This window comes from Pelobates fuscus, chromosome 12 (assembly GCF_036172605.1).
Source record: "Pelobates fuscus isolate aPelFus1 chromosome 12, aPelFus1.pri, whole genome shotgun sequence".
Classification (NCBI taxonomy): Eukaryota; Metazoa; Chordata; class Amphibia; order Anura; family Pelobatidae; genus Pelobates; species Pelobates fuscus.
This window is the reverse complement of record NC_086328.1, coordinates 76,588,923-76,596,422: the sequence shown is the minus strand read 5'-3', so window position 1 is coordinate 76,596,422 and position 7,500 is coordinate 76,588,923. Positions and strand designations below refer to the sequence as shown.

General features: G+C 37.9%; 2 non-coding genes across 2 annotated transcripts; both read right to left on the bottom strand.

Annotated features, from left to right (window-relative positions):
- Positions 1-6,990: 6,990 nt before the first annotated feature.
- Positions 6,991-7,072, bottom strand: TRNAS-UGA (transfer RNA serine (anticodon UGA)). Its single transcript has one exon. It is a non-coding gene; the product is annotated as a tRNA-Ser (tRNA).
- Positions 7,073-7,305: 233 nt separating this feature from the next.
- TRNAS-AGA (transfer RNA serine (anticodon AGA)) lies at positions 7,306-7,387 on the bottom strand. The gene has a single exon. It is a non-coding gene; the product is annotated as a tRNA-Ser (tRNA).
- Between the last annotated feature and the right edge of the window lie 113 nt (positions 7,388-7,500).

Below are 7,500 nucleotides of genomic sequence, written 5' to 3'. Positions count from 1 at the left end.
CAAAAGGTTTAGGGTGAACAGAGGTAATCATGCCAGTGGCATGAAGAGAGTCAAATCTACCAAGTCGAATTCACCAAGGAAAAATATGTGTTGTCTAGGGTACCCCCGCCCCGCCCCTTCCCTCCCTTCCCCCTTTTCTTTCTGTACCCTTCCCGTCTCATCAGTTAAATGTTTAAAAATTAATAGCAATACAAATGTTTATCAGACGTGCACCAGGATACGAGAGGTTACCATTGCATTGTGATAGATTGTAACGCATGTAACACAGGTAGAATATGTAGCATACCATTTGCTATGTCCGAGTGTATATGTGACATCCGAGAGTAAAACCGGTGGAAAATGTCGAAGGGTCTATAACTCATACGTTAGGATGCTAACCAAGCCTCATGCAGGAGTTGAGCCCACAGCTGCGACTGTGCTGGTATAGGAGTTAAACGTTGCACTGCGCTGCACAATGTCTGAACTATATTTTTGTTTCAATAAAAAGACAAATGAGAAAAAAAAAAAGAACACTTATAAAGTGGAAGATTCCTGAGGCTACTTCACAGCTACTGAGGAAGCTCATACAAGAGTGAAACGCGTTTAGCTGGAGTTTTGGACTTTTTGGACTTTCTACCTTTTAGCTTATATGCTTTTGAGAAGTCTTAATATTGTTTTTATTATTTTTTATTTTTTATCTCTACAATAAATCGATATTTTTTTATATCAGTCCATATAGTCCTTTCTAGCCTCCAGGAACACTATGTGGGGAATGCTATCCCAATAAATTAGCATATTGCCAACAAACCTCAGAGCCAGGAATTCAAGGCTCTGTCTAAGGTGAGCATAACAATTACTATCTCACTATTTTGTATACACTATCTGTACAATACCACCTATGAGGTTCTCTCTCTCTGCTTGTTCCATATCTCCGGGAGAACATCGTTTGGGATAAAGGGGTGTGTTGCTGCCTCAAGAGCAAAAAGGAGTCACTTACGGAGCCAATAGCTTATAGGCTCCAACCCACGTGAGTGGTTTCAACCAATTGCTACTATTATTCATTTTTTATTTTTGTAAACCATCTGCACTATATTCTCTCTTTTTGTTGTTTTACTTTGTATGTACATTTGGACACATTGTATCACTATGTTGGAGGGGTGAGTATACCCCCTCATTATTTATATTAATATTCATTATAGCGCTCCACTTGCTGGTATATTGTTTATACCTTTTTTCTTATATTTTGCACTTTATTGTGGATTAAGGTATTCCACTTTTTGTGTTGAGCTGCTTTTATTCAGGCACTTTAGTATATCACTCACTATCTCAGTAAGGGATAGTTATTGTTTTCTCTGTGTGTTTCATACCGAATACCTTTGTGTGTACACTATTTTGCCTACCTGCACTATGTCACTTTTTGAACAAAGAAAAAAACACCACTGCAAAAACATAGATGAATTGTTTGGTGGGGAAGAGAATCTTTTCAACCAAATTGACCAAGTTGAGGAGAGATCCATCTCAGATTGCCAGAGAAATTTGGAGAGACTCTTAAGTAAGGAAATACGAATTAAATGGGAAATAGCTACCCTAGAAAAATACATCAGAGATAAAATAACTCCGAGAGGTCTGAGGCTCTCCAAGTTTCCCTCCTTTGATCAAGATGACAAAACATTTATGGATGAATGGGCAGTGATGTTAGATTCTTTTTCATTCACAATGATGAGAACTTTAATTAAGCGAAGAGAGTATAATTTGGAAAAACTTGATGCAGAAATTAATAAGGAACAACATTTTTTATTAAATCACACTAATTCTGAGAAATATAGGAAAATCACCGACAATCTACAACACACCCTAGAAAAAGTAGAAAAAGATACGATCCAAATTAAAAAGAAAAAATACACACGTGATAGGACTGATTACAATAAGAATGAAGCTTACACATATGGAAACAGAAAACAGCCCATATACAGACAAGGCGATAGAAATAAAGCACAACATTCAGTCAAACACTATCAAAATAACATCCGAAACAGGTACCATGAATCCAATTTCCAAAATGGGCCTAGAAATAGAACAGAACACAGGACAACCAATGACACTAATGAATGGAACCGTCCTAAGGTTTCAAGCACGAGAACAAGAGAACCACATGTGTCGAGGCCATATATCCAAGATATTATCAGAACCCCAATAAGAACAGAAAGAAGGGCAAGATCTGACGAGTTTTTAACGGCCCAAAGTAAAATCCGAAAAAGTACAAGAAGGTTGTCACATATACCTATCTCCAATAGATTCGAGACCTTAGCCAGAACCCCTCAGGAAGGGGATTTTTGGAACCTGAGGAACAGAGTCAAACACAAACCCCAATACCAACAGAGATCACCACAGAAGAGACGGAGAAGTATAGAGGAAGGGGAGTTAGAGGAGGAGCGAACCTTCAGAGGAGAAAAAAGAGACAGACGAAACCAGGAAATATGAAAGATAGAGAAAAACAAGCAGGGATTTTCAACCTAACGCCATATGTCTTGAATTCTCCTCAAATCAAATTGTTACAGAAGGGTTTGAAATTCGCACCAACTAAAAAGCTAAATAAATTCGAGACATATGTTGATTTAAATAAATTTAAGAGGACATTATGTCTAAAGAAATTTTTCCACAAGAACCCCATTTTAACTAATTCCGAAGACCCACAACATGATGTCTATAAACATACTAACTTGAAAGAAAAATCAAAGATCTATCCCAAAAACTTAATATCAGGTGAAATGGTAACATTTGAAAAATTAGTGATGAGAGATATAAATAAAATTAAAGAACCCAATAAACATCAACAGAACCTCACCAGGAAAGAGTGTATGGCCCTGAAGAAATTCCAGAAAGATAATTCAATAATTATAAAACCAGCCGATAAGGGGGGAGGTGTAGTTTTAATGACATTAGATGACTATAATAAGGAATCATACAAATTACTGGAGGACACCAATACCTATATAAAACTAGGAGCAGACCCCACAAAGAATCTCAAGGACAAATTCCATAATTACCTAAATGAAGGACTTACAAATGGGATCTTGAACCAAAAAGAGTTTAATTACTTAAAAATTGATTTCCCAAGAATTCCAGTACTATACCACCTTCCCAAAATCCACAAGAATCCGACTCAACCCCCAGGGAGGCCTATAGTCTCAGGCATTGGTTCTGTGTCCTGTAGATTATCGGAGTATATAGACCAATGCTTGCAACCAATTGTTCAAGGAATACCCAGCTATCTGAAGGATACTGGGGATATATTAAGACACATAGAAGAATTGGTGTGGAACGAAAACTATTTTCTGACCACTGCTGATGTGAGCTCCCTTTACACCAATATTGCACATGATAGGGGCTGTATGGCCACCAGGTTCTTTTTAGAGCAATCAGGTAATTTCCCCCCTGACCATATAGATTTTATTATGCAAGGGATTCTTTTAATTTTAACCAGCAATTACTTCTGGTACGATGGACATTTTTATTTACAGGCCTGTGGAACGGCGATGGGAACGAGGTTCGCGCCCAGCTATGCCAATCTTTTTATGGCATATTGGGAGCTCCAGTTTATCCATCATGGGGCAGGCTGGGCGACGGGCCTCGTTACCTATCGCCGTTACATAGATGACCTGTTTTTTATCTGGGAAGGCACAGAAGAATCACTAACCAACTTCCTTAATACATTGAACAATAATGATTGGGGCATAGCCCTCACTACGGATTTTAACAAAACGAGAGTGAACTTTTTAGATCTTGACATTTTTATTGAAGATAATAAAATCAAAACTAGCACTCATTTTAAAAAAGTAGATGTAAATAGTTTTATTCACACCACGAGCTGTCATTTTACACCTTGGCTTATGGGAATCCCCAAATCCCAATTTATCCGTATAAAAAGAAACTGCACTGAGGAGACTAAATTTATTGAACAGTCGCATAAATTAGAAGGTAAAATGTTGGAAAAAGGATATAAACAAGATGATCTAACCAAAGATCTTAATCAAGTAATGGCAATTAAGAGAGAAACCCTATTAACAGGTAAAGGGATTAATGAGAATAAAGAAAGATTTAATGATAATGACAACATACCTATTTTCTGTAATTACAGTCATGGTAACCGTCATTTTAAAAAAATTATTAATAGACACTAGTCAATCCTAAAGGAAGACCCAGTCCTGTCCACCATTCTACCAGACAAACCCAAGGTGATCTTTAGAGGGGCACCTAACATGAAAAAATTACTAGTAAGGAACCACATTAGAAAACCATGCAGCATAAAGCCAATTGATACTAGGAAAGGTTTCTTTGGTTGTGGAATATGTTTGGCGTGCGGGAACACTGGAAGCAAAAAAAGACATGTAGGGAAATTCAAAAGTACTAAAGAAAATGAAGAGTTCAACATAAACAATCTCATCACTTGCCATTCAACCAATGTAGTGTACCTATTGGAATGTCCATGCGGCCTCAAGTATGTGGGCCGCACAAAACGTAATTTACATATTAGGATAGAAGAGCATATAAGGAACATTAAGAAGGGATATGAAGGACACAGTGTATACAATCATTTCAAGATTACACACAACAGCAATCCTCAGGGGCTCATATTTATGGGCATACACAAAACTTTAGGGAATTGGAGAGGCGGTGATTTTAACAAAATTTTAGCTCAAAATGAAATGAGGTGGATTTTTAGCCTTGAGACTTTACAACCCAAAGGTCTAAATATAGATTTTGAACTCTGTCATTTCCTTTAATTATCTTTAACATATATTTAACACTATCATATTATATCTGCACCAACTGCAAATTTATACCATTTGGTTTTATGTCCTTTTAAAAAATGAAGTCTTGAATTCCAATGGGAGGAGTTTGTTTTGATTGCACTCTCTCATTCAGTAAGTTTTTAATCGACCCCCATTTTGGTAATCCCTTTTATTTTATGTTATATTTGAGGGATACCTCTCTGTTATTGTACCCATCTATTTATTTTACTTTGTTAATATTCATTCCGTTTTTTTTTTTTTTTTTTTTATTAACAATGACATTTGGGAAGATGTTGGAGGGCGGAAGTGATGTCACTTCCGCCAACCACTGCCCATAATGTTTTTTTTATTTTTATTATTAACAATGACATTTGGGAAGATGTTGGAGGGCGGAAGTGATGTCACTTCCGCCAACCACTGCCCATAATGGGTGCTATGCATGACAGCCCCATCCAACCACCAATAGAATTTGTTCTAATCAAGTTTTTTAATTGATTGACAGGCAATTCAGCCAATGCAAGCTTTTTTTACCACAGGTGATCAATATAAGAAATTTTAAAAAGAAAGCCCCATCCAACCACCAAGAGAATTCGTTCTAATCAAGTTTTTTAATTGATTGACAGGCAATTCAGCCAATGTAAGCTTTTTTACTACAGGTGATCAGTATAAGAAATTTGAAAGAGACTCTGACCTTATGATTGGATAATCACACTTCCTGTGACCCCAAAGGGAGGATCCGAATTAACTTTAGAACACTTATAAAGTGGAAGATTCCTGAGGCTACTTCACAGCTACTGAGGAAGCTCATACAAGAGTGAAACGCGTTTAGCTGGAGTTTTGGACTTTTTGGACTTTCTACCTTTTAGCTTATATGCTTTTGAGAAGTCTTAATATTGTTTTTATTATTTTTTATTTTTTATCTCTACAATAAATCGATATTTTTTTATATCAGTCCATATAGTCCTTTCTAGCCTCCAGGAACACTATGTGGGGAATGCTATCCCAATAAATTAGCATATTGCCAACAAACCTCAGAGCCAGGAATTCAAGGCTCTGTCTAAGGTGAGCATAACAATTACTATCTCACTATTTTGTATACACTATCTGTACAATACCACCTATGAGGTTCTCTCTCTCTGCTTGTTCCATATCTCCGGGAGAACATCGTTTGGGATAAAGGGGTGTGTTGCTGCCTCAAGAGCAAAAAGGAGTCACTTACGGAGCCAATAGCTTATAGGCTCCAACCCACGTGAGTGGTTTCAACCAATTGCTACTATTATTCATTTTTTATTTTTGTAAACCATCTGCACTATATTCTCTCTTTTTGTTGTTTTACTTTGTATGTACATTTGGACACATTGTATCACTATGTTGGAGGGGTGAGTATACCCCCTCATTATTTATATTAATATTCATTATAGCGCTCCACTTGCTGGTATATTGTTTATACCTTTTTTCTTATATTTTAAACTTAATGTAGAGCCTTCATTCCCCACAGGAATGCCATCGAAACCAGACACATTGTGACCGAAAGCAAACCAAGCATATAGTCAGTTTTTTCATGAAGGTTTTTCTTGTGCTTAAACCATGACCCTAGCCACTTTCCTGAAATGATAAAAAAGTTATGTGTACTTTGTTTTCTTTTTCTTTTTCCCATCAGGCTTTCTGCTCCAAAGGTCTGCTCCGTCGATCCAACTGAGATTTCTGATCTTTCGTATCGAGAAGGTTGCACTATGCCTTGTTACCTTTTTTATGTTGCTAGGAAATTCCTAAATAGCTTTACATGCCTGAGCAGCCCCTTGAGTGCTGCAGTTAAGTCTTGATAGTTCCTGATAGTCGTGTGGTTTTTAAATCTATTTGATCACATCATGCTAAAAGTGCTTAGACGGTTGGAAGAAGTCCAATGGCAAACAAGTGATCGTCGTGCTTTTCCAACTCTTTGGAGTCCTCCAAGTTGCTAATGGCATTAGGAAATCTCTCTGGAGACATACAAAGGGAAAGCTGGCGCCAGGAGAGACAAGTATGTTTTAGCATTGTAAATGCTGCTTGGGCTCTCTTTTCTTTGGTGAAAATAAAAGTTGCGTCAAACAGTCATTTAAGCCTCAGAATAAAGTAATTGCTGTGAACAAACATGGAGCACGACTGAGACATAACTGAGACAGTGGGGTGTGGAAAAGCAAACTGATCAACAGACTAGCACACACGTGAACAAGCCAAACATAGTTGGCAGGATTCGAACCTGCGCGGGGAAACCCCAATGGATTTCAAGTCCATCGCCTTAACCACTCGGCCACAACTACACAGGAATGCTTCGAGGGAAACCATTCGAAGAACGGTAGGGTTTGAGGCCCTTCTGATTCCATCTCTTTAGTTTGCGTTAGTGCTTAGGACGGCACGAAACATTCTTCAGCGAGAGAAAAAGAATGGCTGGCAATACAGCGAGGGATAAGTACTCAAACGCACTTTAATACATGCAGACTTTGCATTTCATTGGGTTTTAAAGAATATTCAAGGATGAGGGAAAACAAACCTCCGTAGTCGGCAGGATTCAAACCTGCGCGGGGAGACCCCAATGGATTTCTAGTCCATCGCCTTAACCACTCGGCCACGACTACACGGCATTTGTGCCCCTCTTTTTCTGTGCTCGCAGATCTTCTCATCCTGTTTGTATATTTTGAAGTTTCTTTTCTTCCTCTCCAATGTGCCTACGTTTGCCTACTTTTGCTAA